The following is a 15450-nucleotide window of genomic DNA, read 5'->3' on the forward strand; positions in this document are numbered from 1 at the left end:
TGATCAGTGCAGTCACCACCTGTGTCCCCAGAAGTTTGGATAGAGATGGCTGTGAGTGGACCAGGCTTCAGAAAAGCAGCTGGAGCAAATCACTGTGAGTCAGAAGATCTTGATGGCATACAGGTGGAACATCTGGGGAAAGGACAGAAGGTCAGTGGATAGTGTCTGCAGAGAGACAAGCTTACCATGAGCTAGTTTCATGATATGGATGGAAATCGGTTTTATTTCTTTTTTTATTTTATTTATTTATTTATTTACTATTATTATTATTTTGTAGGCAGGGTTCTTCTGAGCAACTGAATTAAAAGATTACTTAGCTATTTCTGATTGTTGTTTGTGCCAGGACTTAATACTTTTTATGTTTTGGAGAGACAATGGATCCAAACAATTATAGTAAATTACTGCTGGCTGAGGGGGAATGGGAAAAGGAATGCCAGGGTTTCAAGTTGTATGGGAGATTGGTAATCACAGCCTGAACCTCTGATTAATCAGCTGAGGCAAGTGTGGGGTCAGCTGTGGGAGCACAGGTGAGAGTGATGTAGCTGTGCTCCAGGAAGTGATGGAGCTCGACTCCACCTCCTCTGAGACCTCATTCAAGGGCTGACTTCCACTGAGGCAGCATCTCTTGGAGATTGCTCTCCAGTGAGGACCGCCCCAGCTTCTTCAGTTAAGGCACCACCACTGGTGAGTTTCCCTTTGCTTATTACTTCTGTACGTTTGGTACCATCTTTGCTACCATCTGTATATTAACAACCAATACACAAATAATTTCCATAGCTTTTAATGGAAATATTAATGTGTAATAGTTACATAAAATTCACTCACATATGTGAGATAAAAATGTGCTACAAAAACAGTGAGCTATAAAAATAAATAAATAGAAATCAGCAAAATTGCAGTTGATAAAAATGAACTGAAGCCAGAAAAATCTTGTCTGAGACAAAAAAACTTGTCTCAAAGCCAAAATACTTCTTTACTTTGGATTCAGTTCTTAAATGAAGACGAAAGTAAAACAGATGCTAGAAATGTCAATTAAACACATTTTTCAACCTGTTTGTTATAATCTCTACCTCTTCATATGTGGGTAGACTTCTGCTTTTCAAATCATTACATGTTTTTGTTGTTGTTGTTAAAGAATTATGCTGCTTCCATGACTATGGTTAGCATGTTCTTAAAGGCTTGTTTTGCAGGCCATTTTCCATCCTTTAGTAATTTGTTCAAAACAAAAGCCCAGTTATATTTGGTAAAGAGTTTTGCAAGGGCTTGTGCAAATTATTTCTACCACTACGGATTGCCTACTTGCTTCTGCTTTATAAATAAGAGCCTGACCTTGCAATATCTGCTATGCAGAATCTTTGTAAGATGAGAACCTCAGGAAACCATACCTGACAGACTTCAAAAACGTCATTTACTTTTCACTGTTTATTCTGTTTATTTCTGGTCTTCTTGGTGTGAACAATATTACCTAAGAATTCTGTCTTGTGTTCACTTCTCTGCTACACATTTCTTCTCAGAAAAATTTGTAAGAGTTTTCTCAGAAGTACTTACATCAAAACATCAGAAAATGTATACAAATTGTTTTTTTATATTTTTGAAGAAAAAACTTACGGAGTGTAAATCAGGAAATGCATTTGATCTTTTCACTTGACATTTTCTTTAGTTAAAGGGAAAATTCTTAAGTAGAATGGCTTGATATGTTTGATGTTCACCATTTTTATAATATGACAGCTAGCTGAGTACAAATGTAGTTGATTTCAGCACTTCTCTACCATGTAATGGGAACAGTGTATGGTCTGGGGCGCTAAAAGGAGGGGAGGAGAGAATGTACCTCCCTCCTTCCACCTCTCCTGTCGAGGAAAATGTACTGTAGAGTCCCATAGCGATCCACTCCAATATCTTGTAGCTCTGGGGAAAATTGGCCTAGGCCCTCCAACTATTATTTGCAACTTGACTATTCACAGCTGGAATAGCTATGGTCTTGTTATTTGTAAAACATCCATGAATTTCACTGCAGGCCTTTCTAGCAATATTGAAGCATCTGAGAATCAAACTGTTCCCCAGCTGTTCATTCGCTACCTGCTGATTCCTCCAGCACCACTGCCCTATTAAGGCTGATGGTTACACTGTGCTCCTGGTGAGCTCCTGCCACACTGCTCCTCTCTAACTGCAGTTACAGGCATTCATTCCCAACAAGAAGATGAGTGTTATTTCTTTCAATATAAACTTGCCAACAATTGGAGTTCTAGCCAGTATTTCACTGGCAGGCATCCATGTTTAAATTTCAACCATTTTTTGTTTCCGTCTTTGTAAGCCAGTCAGAAGTACTCAAGGTGATTTCCTACCTTAAAAAAATAAATAAATAAAAAGGGTATATTTCCACTAGGTGAGGGAACAATTATTTAGAGGCTGTGGAGAATATAATGAATACCCACAAGTGCTGTTCTGGAGATTATCTTCAAAAGAGTGAATCATCTCAGAAGTTCTTAATAGTTGGACTTATCTTACCTCAGAAATTATAATTTCTTTTTACATTTAGAATACTGTTAAGATTTTAATTAAAAGTTGTTGGTGACATTAAATTATTGTAATCAGTTACATTTTTTACTTTATTTTTTAAAGAAATGCACCACATTTCTAGTTTAATTTAAAAAAAAAAAAAAAAAAAAAAAAAAAACAGAAAACTATTTGAATCTTAGATGGTACTTTGTTAGATGAGGAGACAGACCAGAGACAAACATGTCTCTTCAGACTTGGAGAGAATTCCTTGGCTTTTCAAATGTACACATTATCATTTGAAACTACGAACACATGATATCTGATGTTCAAGATGCTCAGATTAGGTTTCAGAGTTTTAGAAGCTTTCCCAAATATTACTAATCATGTGTAAGGTTCTATCTTGTTCCTAAATGTCTGTTGTTGTTGTACGCTTCATCCTGAAATACACAGGAAAGTTCTAGTTTTATTTTAGACAGCTTAAAATTAATTAGTCTATGTTGATCAGGGAAATACATGGCCTTCCTCTACATGACAGAGTTCCAGAACCTTTGTGTATTGAAGCAGAAATTCGCAATTTGATGACTCCTGGTGTGCCTGAAGTGTAATGGAGTTGTATTGACTTTAATGAATGTTTTGCATTCAGCCACGATGGAGTCATCATTTTCTTTATTCTCAAGAGATCTGCAGGTTTTTTTAAGAAAAGAGTTCACACCCTATCCATTCATTCATGATTTTAAGATACCTGAAACTTCTCAGGTGGCAGACAAAATGTAAAAGAAATTTGTGAATTGAAAGAAGGCGGAATTGTTTTATCATACATATATGTGTGTGTGTATATACATACAGGATTAAATATATATAATCTTGTTTTCTATCATGAGGTAATCTTCTCATTGTAGTTACCCACATCTTCTTGCTATTCATCTATATATCTGAGTGGGCAGGAAAGTGGAGATAACATACATCTTGCCTGATACATACTAAGATGTGTGATTATTTGCTTTTGCATGTGATCAAGATTTTATTACTATTGCTGTTACAGTTACTATTACCAGTGCTTAATATTTCTACTACAGTAGTTTTTACTTACACTTATTCTGGAGATATAAATTCACACAAATACCTTGCCAATCATTTTACTCTGGGCAGTTAGCTTTGAGGTGCCATTAAAGGACTTAATACACTTAATGCACAGTCTTCACAGATCTCTCTAAAATATATTGATTTTTTTACTTCTTAAGACATATCCCCAACTATTTTTTCTATAAAGATTTGATGTCTTCAGGAAGCACCATTATTTTAGGAAAAAATTTTGGGTTGTACTTTTGAACTTCAATTCCCAGTGATAACTTATTACTAGAGAGGTTTTAGTCCTTAAAATTCCGTAAGAAAGAACTAACTAGCTGACAAAATCTGCCATGGCTTAATTTTGGTTTTGATTTCTTGTTCTTGTTGTCACTAAAAACTGACTCAATTGTAATGATTTTGGTCTAGTTTTGCTGTAATCACACCTAGGTGATTCTCTGCACTCAGATCATTTAACAACTAAGTGAACCTACTTAGTTTGAAGTGGCTGTTTATTCACTTTTCAATTCTTTATGTTCTGACCTTCCACAGATGAAGCTGCCAGATGTTTTAGCTTAAGTTTTCCTGGAATTTTTAATGTCATTTTTATATCAGAAGTAATTTCAGTGAATTCAAATCACTTCAGATTTTTAGCAAGTTAAATATTGTAAACATACAAAAACAACTGGGATTCATGTAGTATTTTTCTTCTCTTTAACATTTCTGCTATACTGGTATAAATGAAGATATTCTATGAACAAGGGAAGATTTTTTTAATTATTATACTTTTTTTTTAATTTCTTTTTGTCCCATTGTCTTTTCAAGTCCCACTGATGTACTATTTTACAAGAAAAAAATAAGAATAGAACAGCTGAGTAAGAAGTAGCCTTGCTTCATGCCATTATCAAAACATATTCATTCAAGTTCCATCCATGGCTGCCTGGTATCACACCTCTGATGCTTCAGCCCCATCCACAACCTGCTGCTGGACCAGCACTGCAGCAGTCTGTGCATGCCCCAGTGCCCCTTTCCAGGCTCAGTTAACAAGCATTAATGGCTATGCTAAGCTGAGTGTCTGCAGTGCTTAAGATAGCATCTTGGAAAAGCTTTTCATTTTTCAAAATGAATTAGTGAGCATTTCTGTTCACCCTCTTTAGAAACTGAAGATTAAGAGGAGCATCATACTGCAGGTATTATTAGACAAAAACGATGGATATTAAGCCATTATTTGTACATTAGCGAGTTTTCCCCAGGTAGGTTTTATCACTTCAAGACATTTTGTTTTGTGGAGTTCCTTTTTTGTCTAATCACCTCTAAAATTATGAACACTCCAAGAATAAAACATCCTGAATAGCAAAGTGGCTTGAAATATTCATAACTAAGAATGCAACTGGTAATGCTCATAAACAAAGTTGTTTGGAGACCCCTTTATTAATTTTTAATTTATTTTCAGTCAATTCCTTATTACTTCCAAATTCCTGTAGGGGATTCTGTTAATTAATCATGTGTAAAATATTCATTAAAAACAGCTTCCTATTTTCTTCTTTTATTGCAAATTTACATTTCTAATCTCATAACCAAAATAAACGCCATTGGGTAGAGAGACCACATTAATTTTGATCAGCTCCTTGAAATAGAAAGCCAGAGAACAAAAGTTATGGTAATAAAATCATGGTTACACTGTGATACTTACATGCTAGAAACAGGTATGAATATTTCAGACTGTTGTCTACCTGTGATAGAAGCAGCAGGAGTTTCAAACTATTTTTTTTTCCCCTTCTCTAAAAATAAGATCAGTTTTCCATTGTCACTTTCCATGTGTATATACTGTTCTGAATGTTATAGGTCTTGGTATTTAAAAAAAAAAAAAAAAAAAAAAAAAAAGGTACTACTTTTGAAAGCTCGCCCAAACAGTGGAGGCAAAAAGGTTGCCAAACATACTGCAATTAAGTTTTTCTTCAATCTCACTCTTTATCTAATCACTGAATAGAGGAAGTGTGCTCTTGTGGTTTAGTTGGATGAATGGGTCTCAGCAGTCTGAGTTCAGTTTTATTTCTGATACACGGTCACTTCCTGGAAAGTCATTTAATGTCTCTGGACTTCAGTTCTCTCTGTAAACCCTGTCTCATATTTCTTGCCTTGTAAATTCTTTGGATTTACACTCAACTTTAACTATCTTATAAGGCCAGTGGAAAGGAGTGATCACTATTAGTAGAAGTTAAATATATGCACAAATACTTTTGGGCTCAGAATCTTTGCATTGTCTGTTCTGCAGGGTAGTAGATGTTTCTGTCTTTTAGCTTTATCAAGAAATGTGGAACATTACCATATTTGTAACTTATCAACTCTACCATGACACGCTCTCTTGTAATATCATGTTTATAATGTGATTCCATTTTTAACTGCATACATTATAATATAGGTCCCATTTATGTAGGTATGGCTAGGATAATGTTTCTTCCCTTTCTCACCTGCTTTGGCATTTATCAGCATAAGTATACAGGAAATATTCAGACAAACCCTTAAGCATCCATAAAATTGGCAAATAAGAAGCCAAGCCTGTAGCCTGGAAAAGAACTTCATGCAATCAGGGGCTATTCTTTTCTCTCAACAGGGCATATCTCCCACTGATGTCAGACATATGGTTAATTTTCTAAAATAAAACCAGTTTGGTTTCTTTTTCTTTTGTTGCCAGGATGGCAGACACTCCAAAAGAAAATGTTATTCTTTTCCATTTTTCTGGAGAGGAAACACTAAAGAAATCAGGGAGAAATACTCTGGAAATGTTACCTACTGTAATGTAGCAACCTCTAAGGGTATAATTTGTGGTGAAATATTGGCCAAAGTCACAGTGTTTACTCTTTAATCTTTTTTTTTTTTTTTTAATTTTTGTTTAATTTTATTTTTTTTTTTACACTAAATACAGACAGGTTGTTGTGATTTCCTGTCATGTAGAGAATACTGGAAAAAGTTAAAATGCGTCCTATTACAGGGATGGGAACACAAACGTCTGCATATCCAAAGGAAAAAATCAAGTCAACATAAAACAAAAATAAATATTCTAGTTCCAACATTGGAACCAGATTAATCGATTTCTGTTTGACCATACGGATGTCCATCAGCATTTTCTTTTTCTTCTGCCAGCATTTCCAGTTTTGAGTGGTTCTTCCCCCACCAAACTGATCCAATTCTAAGATAGTAGTGCCAGGAGAGATAGTAGGGCCTGGAGAGCAGCACCAGTGAAACCCAGAGTAGATGGAACATCCTTAAACTTTATAAGAAGACAAGTTGAAACTTTCCCCTGTACAATTATAAATTATTTGATTCTCCAACTAATTTTATACTTTGGTCTTTACTAAATACCAGCCCAGGATTGTAATGATGGATGTAGGATGGATCTATATAGAATGGTGATATTGGCTAGCAAAATAGAGCTTTTGTAGAGCTGCTGTGGAGAAGGAAGGCTCAATTCCATCTAGACAAGGGAAATCTGCATTTGATGTTAAATTTCCATTTAATGAAATGCATCTCCTCATGTAAAGTCATTTGCAAATACTTCCACTTGGACATAAAATTCACAGTTTGTGATTTTCTAAATATAACAGAGGTGATTCAGGACTGCTCTGAAGCTTCCCTCTTAATCAGAAATGTTGCTGATCTGATTCTCCCACTCCAGATCTCAAGCAATCTGTTACACTCCAGAATTTTTTCAGGAACTGCCAATGCTCCTACTTGGTAGGAGTTTATACTCAGCTCAAAGAAGTATGGATTGCTAGACAATAAATGAGATATGTACCCATGTATTCATCCCAGGAGAAACCTGGCTTTTCCGTGGTCTTTTTACGTGCGTTACTCCCCTGCTTTATCCACTGCTTTACCTCCCTTCAAGATCTTTCTAATCATTTTCTAAATAACACTTAAAAATTGGTCTATAAATTGTGACTCACCCCCTCTCCCATTCCTTGACATATAAGAGCTCACATAAATGCTGCTCAGTGGAGATCCAGAGTTCTCCTCAGAACCATTTAATGCACATAATATCAGCTCTAAGGAAATAATTATTTATTGCTGCTTCCAATTCCAACAGCAGATTTCATCAAGGCCAAATTAATCACTGCTTTAAAATCATTAGAGATTATGTAGTACAGTACTGGCTGAGCTGAACCATGACTCAGCCTGATAATACTCTATCTAAAAACTAATCACCATCCACAATATCATCATCTTAAGCCAGCAATTCATCTCCATTATCTCATTGTCTTTTCTGATTGCAACTAGATCAAAACATCTTGCTGAAGTCCAGATTAATTCTACCTTATCCTTTTTTGCCCAATTTAGTATGTGGAAAAAGTCGATCAGTAATGTTAGCCTGAGCTCAGCAAACTCAGGCCAGACCCAGAGAGGTGCTTTCCACTCCATCAGTTCTCATAAATTAATTCCTCTGTGATACTTTCAAGTTCTTCACCTGAAACAAAAGCTGGGTTAAAAGTTTATGTGTCCATGTCACTCATCCTTTCTTTACTGTTTAAACTGGAGATCTACAATTCTTTCAACAAACGAGTAGTTGAGCCTTGCCTGCAAAACTGTGTGATGCTCCCTCTTAACAATTCTGCTAGATTTTTTTTCCCCAAGGACCACATCCTTTCAGACCTCTTTTGTTACCTTAAGTGTATGTGAACATTTTATTTAATGAAGATTAGTTTAAAATTTTGACTTTGGTTTCTTGAGTTTTGTTCCCAGTACACATCTACTTTCTTTTTGATAGGAAAGAATTTACACAGGAATTTTCCATGTCTAAGTCCTTGTTGATCATTCTTCGTCTGTTAGTCAGAAATCTTAATCTTGTTTTTTTTGTCCCTGAACTTTTTTGAAAATTCTCTTATTTTATTCATTTATCGATTTTACTTGTCTACTACTACAACACACAGGAGTTCATTATATTTTTAAGCATCTCATTTTCTCCCTCAGTTCTTGTCTTTTAGCTTGTATTTCAGTTGTATTAAGGATATTTTTAATCAAACTCTATCTTCAGAAGTCTTATGCAAATCTGTTCTGTACTTAATACACTTCACATAAAAAACCCACAATACTAGAATGTTAAATAAAATGTAAAGTGTTTGTGACTTCACATCAGAGCAGAAATTTTAACAGGGGACTTCCAGCAGCCTCAAGGAAATAACTAAAGAAGGAGCTGTGAAATATGCTATTCCTAAAGCAAAATTACAAAGTCTATCTGTTTTGAGGCATTGTGTAATGTATTCATAAAGGAACTGAGATGATTTCCAATTAGACCTGTATTATGATTCTTTTTCCTCACAGATCTAGTAGGCCAAAATAGGGAAAAGCTGTTAGGGATGAGTGTAAGAATGTCTTCCTTAATTGTCTGATTGGGTTTTCTTTGGTGAATATTTTCTTTCAATTTAATGCTTCCTACATGTTACTGGTTCCTTTTACCTACTTCCTTATTCACAATTGATTTAAAAATAATAAAAAATAAGGAAAATAATTGCATGAGGAACTGCATGCAAAGTGCATTTATTTATTTGTTTATTTATTTATTTTCAGAGATACTATGCATTTGCTGTAGGCTATAATTTTATTTTATTTTATTTTGGAAGATTTCACTGAATTAGAATACTTAGATTCAAAATGACATGATATCATGCCCTCTAGAATTCCCAAGATATATATTTAGATACTGCCTCGCCAAAGGCTTCCAATGTAAACTTAGCCTCTTCCTTCATCTGCCTATGGGTTCCCAGCTAACCTTACTAGGACAGAAACACTCCCATCTTTCATCTTTCTTAGATAGATTATAACATGCTATGCCTTTCTCTTGATTTTTCCCCAGAACGGTCATCTTAAATTAGTGGGGTTCATTCAGTACATGAAAACACTATCAGAGACTCTAGTTATTTTTTCTAGCAATAAAACTCATCAGCTGTTAAAAAAAAAAAAAAAAAAAAAAAAAAAAAGTATGTAGAGCTTTAAAGAAAATAATTTTAGTGCTATTTGAATTATGAAGTCTTCAGAAAGAAACTAAGCATGTTTGTAACTAGTATATCATAATGATGAAGATGCAATTAAATGAAATTATGCTCTGAAAAGACACTAATCTGAAAATTTTCTCCTACTTTGTACCAAAGGCATAAAATCTGAACTTTTCCCCTCTAAGCTTAATTCCCCTCATTTAGCCACTAAGATCACTACCCAGTTGTTTTCCTTCAAATGTGTATTTCCCTCTTATGAGAAGACATGTTATTTTTATCAGAAGGTCTTAAAGTACCATATTGTTAAAACTTCCCAAAAACAGTCAATCTTCTGTCTTAAAGGTTATTTCACTTTATTGTTTAATATACCACAGTCTCTGCTGCATTTGATCTATTTGAGCTGTGGAGCTGTGAAACATTATACTTGGTTTATACTGCATGGATTTGTAATGTTTCACACATTAGCATTTAAAAATTGTCTTCATATCCCCTATACTGATTATTGTGGATCCCAACATAAAGAACTTGCAAGTGGCTTTGCCATACCCTCCTGATGAAAAGAAGATATAAGAATCCCCAGTGGGGGCATAGACAACCACAGATTAAAAAAAACCTGGAATCCAGTTGACCATTTTTCTTAAGCTCCATTGTAAGCTCTTTTTTCCCCTTTTTATGATGGCATGCACAGTATAACTGCCTAAGGGCATGCTTATTATAGACTGTATTTTGAAGCTGATTAAAAATAAATTCTTCATGCCTGTCTGAAACATATTCCACAGAGAATCTTGTTTTATATCAGACGAGTAAAAGGAGCTGTTGCTTAGTTAACTAGGTTCACCTTTTACCTCAGCATATATTTAAAAACTCATATCAAATTTCCATTACACTTCATTTATTATCCAGTCTATCTACTTTCTTCAGAGAAAGCATTATAATGACAGTGACTTTGAAAAGTTTTATAACTATTGTATGTGTGTGTATATATATATTTATATGTTATTATATTTTATTTATAATCCGTATAAAAATTAGGCTATTGAGTCAGACAGGAAGATCTCTGTACCATAATAAACAGACTTGTCTTCACAATCACTCTGCAGTGCATAGGACTTGGCACACTGTCAGATGGCAAGATGGAGAGGTAAAGCGCAGAATCTGCAAATTCTGGCCCTGCATGTGGGAATAGGTTCTGGGCTTTCCAAGAACTCATGGAGAAAATGAAGCTTGGCAGGATCCGTGCAGAAATTCATTTCATCTGTTTTCATTTTACACTGTCTGTCATCTACTTTTTGATCACTAAATGAAAAAGAAAAATGAAATTCTGCCATATGCATTCTATAAATTTCAATTTAGCTATCAGGTGTCACACCTGCCACAACTTTGCTTTTTGCTGCATTTCAGACATCAGACATAGTCGTTTGTTTGCGCTACTAATGTTGTTTTAGGAAAGTTTATTTATGGTAGTATTTGCAGTAAATCTGCTATATTCCAGCCATCGCTGTATAAACCTATCACTTGAAAGATAGACAGTTATGTCAGCTTGTATAGGAAACATATTGTATAATGTTAATTAAATGGCAATATTTATACTTTCTGCTCCTCTGCAGAAATGCTTTGAGCCCTGAAAATGACTGCTGCGACATTTTGAGTGAAATAGCACTGTGCAGATTTATGGTTCTGATTCCCCTACACAGGGTGGCACAACATATTCCATTTTATGGCTTGTGTCCTCCCCAGTGCTGCCAGCTCTGTTTTCATGACCCTTCTGCAGGGTTCATCCTCCATCCCCAGTCACAAAGGGTTCCTTTGGATAAGGGCAGGGATGGGCTGTCTGGCAATCTGAAATTTTCATGTTGCTGTAGATGCTTTGGCAATGATGCTCTGGCTGGGACCAATCCCTTTCCATGAGAGCTTTGATTTTTGGTCTCCCATACAACATCAACACCTTACCTTCACCCACAAACTCCCAATGCACTGGCATGATAACAACCCACTTTTTACTTAATCTCTTCAAAATTCACTCAGAAGGAGAAAAGAGCACAGGGCAAATTTTCACTGTTATTAACCAAGAGGATTAACAGCAGCAAGTTATCTCTCCATGAGATGTCAAGTATTTTTATACTTCACTTCTTCCCCAATCTTTTTTTCTTTTTTTTTTTTTTTTCTCCAGAAAAAAAAATCAAAACAAAAACAACAACAACAACAAAAAAAACCAAAAACATAAACATGAAAAATGAGTGAAGAAATTAATCTTCTCACAAAGTGTCAGGAGAAAGCTAGAGGTAGGTCAATTTTTGTATGCGGTGGCAATAATTTTTTCCTTGGTTCCATTTCAATTTCTTTGAACTGTCTGTGTCAAGAATAGATGAATGGAAATTAAAATAAAAATGGAACCAAAAATCAAAATGCTCTGCTCTGATGCAATATCTTGATACTTCAGTATTTTAAATTGAAATTATTTTTCTATTTGAAGATTTTTTTTCCTTACTATTCAGATTTTTAAAATGATATATTCTGTTTTCAGTCAGCTCATGCTTTCTCATTTTGACTCAGGTTTTTTGGAACAGTTTCAGCCTTTTTGGAAAATCAGAAAAGCTTCATGTGGTTATACACGAACTACAAACATAAGCCTATAGATTTACCCTTTTTATTTCCTCATTTCATATTCCCTCCTTTAAAGAATAAATCTCTGAGCTATAGTGTGAAACCAGGTATGCAACAAAAAATGCAGACATAATCTATTAAAGATTTTCCAGTAACAAAACACCACAAGTCACATGGCAGTCATATTAATGAGTCAGTGCAATATTATATATTGTGTTACATACCTGAATTTTGTTATTTTGTATTACAGGATTATGAAGTCTTTTTATTTATTTATTTATTTTTCCCATGAGGGTTTCTTTTTCCCCCTTTTATTGGAGGTAAAGATTCACAAATGCAATCTAGTTCAATTTTAATTTGTTGTCATAATTTTTAATAACGTTTCATTGCAATGTTTTTTTTACTTACCCTTGGATAGGTAAGGATTGCACAAGCTTCCCATTCATTACTGTAATTTTGAAAAGTTCCAATATATGCTCTGATAAATGCTGGTCCAAAATTTGAGAAAAATATAATCTGCTTGAAGGAAAGAGGGGAGGGGATACATAAGTTGGAAGTGAACATCTGTAGAGTGACTGGATACGATTTTTGAAAATAATCTACTTAGGTTTTAATGAGAAAACAGCTGTGGGGGAGTCTGTCACAGTGCATACTGATAAGCACTGTACAGATGGGCCAATGTTCTCCCTGCATATGTACACCCATACATTGTCATACCCATCTGAAGGTGAGTGTAGAACTTAGGGTGTGATTTGTAAATATGTTAGCTTCTGAAGGCTGAGGGGGGGAAAAAAAAAAAAAAAAAGTCATCATGTTAGTGCTGAGACTAATTTGTCAAAGAAATTAAATTAACAATTAGCCCAAAGCAATATCCCCCACCCCTGAAGGTTTTCAAGACTAGGTTGGATGGGGCTCTGGGCAGCCTATTCTTATGGGTGGCAGCCCTGCAACTGGGCTGAAACTGGATGGACTCTGAGGTTCCTTCCAGCCCAAGCTGTTCTGTGATTCAGTGATAATTGCATGATACATTTAATTGTAATTTCTTCTGTAGAGTTGTGTCAAATCTCTGTACTTCAATGATATTCAGCTGCTGTCAGCCCAGCCTCTTTCTGTTGTGTGTTTTTATTGCCCTCAAAATTCAGTAAATGCTGGTGCATCATTGCCAGGCATGTACCAGCTATATTTGTTAACCCATGCCCTGCTTGTGTGCCTTTCATAGGAAATCCACTTGAGTGAAAAAATATGGTGTATTATACTTGCATCTGTGAGGATGCCAAAGTACCCTATACCTGTCAATAAAACTGTTGAGAGTCAAGTATATCAGAGCATGCATCTCCAGCCTTTTTAGACTCTGACAGTTTTAATCAATTAAACTCTAATGCTCTATTCATAGCTCAAATGTTTTATGGTACAGAGATTTGCATTCCAATTAGCACTTGCAAAGATAGTTTTCATGTTAACCTGATCAGTAATATTTCTCCCTCCTCTTATGTCTAACTTATTCCATTGAGACAGCAACAATGTGTCAGGAAGAGCATCTCTGTTACCTTATGATTGAACAAAACTCTCTTAGGCTTCCTTTGAAATCTTGAGGGCTTGTCACTTGAGATGTTATTTTTTTAAGCATGAACAAATCTTGTCAGCCTAAGCTGAGAAATCAGCTGTATTTTATCAGCACTTTGGGATCGAACTTCACATTTGGTATTCCGCACTGGGTGCTATTTGTGAGTCAAAACAAAGGGTTACAGTCTTCTTTTGGAAGACTATCTCAGATCGCAAAGGATCAGTTTCTTACTGTTCACAAAAAACAGCTCAGATATTGCCATTATTGTGATGTATGAAGTGCTTAATATCTTACAACACTGTGTTACTTATGTAGGCCCATTATGTTGAATTAACTCCAGCTTCTTTGACTTAAAGTGCCTTGAATCCACACACAACTTTTTAAAGAGAATTAATAGGCATCATAGGTCTATTGTAATTAATCCTCCTTAAGGCTGAGGTAATGCTGCTTTGCAGCAGGTCTATCATTTACCCAATTACACACTGATTGCTGCTCTCCCTAGTCGTCCATCTGGACATCTGCAGAGCTCTGGGACTCAAAGAACTGGATGCTCAGTCCCATCTGGAGGACTGTCATAAATGCAAACATCTACAAGATGCTTTTGAAGTAAATAAAATAGATTGTAATTCCCACTTCTCCCAGTACCATGTCAAAAGAAAAATGCTCAGTGACAGTGGCTGAAGGCAGGGCAGGACCAAGCCTCAGTCCACGCTCCCACCACTTTGCTGATCTTCATGGGAAACAGGGAACATTTCAGCACACCTTTCTATCAGCACATGCATGCAGTGCATCAAGAAGTTTCTCACTATTGCTCTGACCTGACAGGCACCCAATAAAATGTTGCAGGTTTCCAAGGTACCATAAAGAATAGAAAAACAACCTTTCTATGTACGTGCTGAAGTCTGGCCAGGAGGAGATTTCTAATAACAATCACAAATTATATGACCCTGCAGGCAGGCAGCAGCATTTTGTGCTGGGATCCTCAAGCTGTGCTACAGAGCATGTGAAAATCAGGAGCAGAGACTGTGTCCCAGTACTGAGCTGCACATTCTGCAGCAGTGCAGAGGGGAAGCTGGGGCAGAATCACTGCATGCCTGTCACCCCAGTTTGTGCTCTTCCTCTCCTTGCTCAGGAGATATCTCCTGTTCTTCCCAGTTTGTATGGAACAAGAGGCATGTCACAAGCTGACTGCCCCGCACATTTTTTGGGGAGCAGGCTGTCCTCAAGAATTGATGCCCTGATTTGAACAAAATCTTTTAAACTTTAGATAGAAAAATGGAAATCAGAATCTCTAGCTGTGGGCACTAACAGGCTGATGTTTGATTTTGGAACAACCATTAACAAATCATAATAATTGTTAAACATACCTGGTACTTTGAATGAAAAGAAAGGTCTGTGAATCTTGTGAAGAAGTGCTTATGGAAAAGCCAATGGTTTGCTATAGCACACCAATTTCAAGACAAAATTTTGGTCTTTAGACTTGTCCCTCTACCCAGGTTCTCTTCCATTCCTGAGTCACTTCTTACCCAGTAGCAGGACTGTATAGTACAAGATGGCCTGAATTTGCCTAATACCTTCTGGGAATATTCAAACCACCCAGTACATTCCCTGCTTGCTACTGCTGCCTTTCAAGTTTTTCCTCATTTGGTACTGTGGGCAATGAGAGTATTCCACTGCTTCAAGGTCTGGGAAGAAAAGGGGTTTTCCCGTGAATGTTCTGTCACTTCAAAT

At 35.9% G+C, this 15450-nt stretch overlaps 1 protein-coding gene across 3 annotated transcripts in view; it reads left to right on the plus strand.

The window, feature by feature from the left end:
* ADGRL4 (adhesion G protein-coupled receptor L4) overlaps nucleotides 1-15450 on the plus strand; it is a 161144-nt gene that overhangs the window by 57944 nt on the left and 87750 nt on the right. The window contains exon 1 of one of the 3 annotated variants that reach the window (XM_072343664.1): nucleotides 578-684. The exons of the other annotated variants lie outside the window; for them this stretch is intronic. The gene's annotated coding sequence lies outside the window, so the exon portion shown is untranslated. Of the gene's footprint in view, nucleotides 1-577; nucleotides 685-15450 lie in introns of those variants that run through there. 3 annotated transcript variants of the gene reach the window in all.

Source organism: Excalfactoria chinensis, chromosome 8 (genome assembly GCF_039878825.1).
Source record: "Excalfactoria chinensis isolate bCotChi1 chromosome 8, bCotChi1.hap2, whole genome shotgun sequence".
NCBI classification, from domain to species: domain Eukaryota; kingdom Metazoa; phylum Chordata; class Aves; order Galliformes; family Phasianidae; genus Excalfactoria; species Excalfactoria chinensis.